The sequence below is a fragment of the Octodon degus genome, unplaced genomic scaffold (assembly GCF_000260255.1).
Source record: "Octodon degus isolate 3935 unplaced genomic scaffold, OctDeg1.0 scaffold00065, whole genome shotgun sequence".
Lineage (NCBI taxonomy): Eukaryota > Metazoa > Chordata > Mammalia > Rodentia > Octodontidae > Octodon > Octodon degus.
In genome coordinates, this window is record NW_004524641.1 from 10,764,726 (window position 1) to 10,766,011 (window position 1,286).

The window sequence follows — 1,286 nt, forward strand, 5'->3', positions numbered from 1 at the left end:
TATTAAATATATTAAGGCCTGAGTGTATGGCTGGGTAGTAGAACACTTGCTTAGCATACTTGATATCCCAGGTCCAATCCCCACCACCAAAACTCCAAAAAACAAAACAAAACAAAACAAAACAATAATATCAAATCATTAAAAATGTCAGGACACTTATCTGTGACTGTTCTGCCAGTGCCTTTGCTCGCTGTATGCTGAATTGATGGCACATACCTATAATCCCAGCACTTGAGAGGTTGAGCAGGATGATCATGGTGAGATTAAGGCCAGCCTGTACTCACTCACGAGGCCAAAGCAGGAGGACCATTGCAAGTTTGAGACCAGCCTGGGCTACAAAGTGAGCTCAAGGCCAGCCTGAACTGCATAGAGAGACCCTGTCTCAAAAAAGACTAAAAGGAAAAATTAGAATGGGTCAGGCATGGTGGCACATGCCTATAAACCCAGCACTTGGGAGGCTGAGGCAGGAGGATTGCTGTGAGATTGAGGCCAACCTGAACTGCATAGTGGGACCCTCTCTCAAAAAGTAAACTAAGATAAAGTAAAAATTAAATTAGATTAAATGAAAGGTAAGGATACAGCTTAGTGATACAGAACTTGCATAACATCTTTGAGGCCCTGGATCCAATTCACAGTACTCCTCTCCCCCAAGACAGCAAAAGAAAAGAAAAAAAAGACTAAAATAATGTCTGAGATGCAAGGAGGTTCAAGCCAGATTTATATTTTCCCCTCAGAGTTCCACTGTCACACCCAGTTTATATATTTTAAGTATCATATACATAAAATGTACATCTTTTCTCATTACTTTGTCCTCATTTTTATGGTTAACTACTATTTCTACTTCCAGCTGTATGGATTAGTTTGGCCTTTGTACTCTCTTTGTTGATTTTTCAGACCCTGGAATTCAAGCAAAATGTTCTGAGTTATATCCTTTTTATTTTGAGACAGTTTCTCCATTGGCCACACTAACCTGAACTTGAAATCCTCCTGCCTCATCTGCCCAAGGAGCTGGATGTTTATATAAATTGAATCATACTGTATGATTTATTTTTGTACCCAGATTATGTGTAGTTGAGACTTTTTCCCTAGATAATGCTTTTTATGTCAAATGATGTAATTACTTTTAAAGCACTTAAGCCGTACTGCGTAATTACTTTTCTTTTTTTTTTTATTACTGTGAATTGAACTCATGACCTTTCACGTGGCTGGCAGGCACTGTGCCACTGAGCTATATCCTCAGCACCATACTGCTTAATTACTTTACAGAAAAATTACAATAAGCTTTT

The 1,286-nt window shown here is 38.7% G+C and overlaps 1 protein-coding gene across 4 annotated transcripts in view; it reads left to right on the plus strand.

Annotated features, from left to right (window-relative positions):
* The window catches only part of Fastkd1 (FAST kinase domains 1), a 51,691-nt gene that overhangs the window by 31,523 nt on the left and 18,882 nt on the right, over positions 1-1,286 (plus strand). The gene's annotated exons all lie outside the window — the stretch shown is intronic.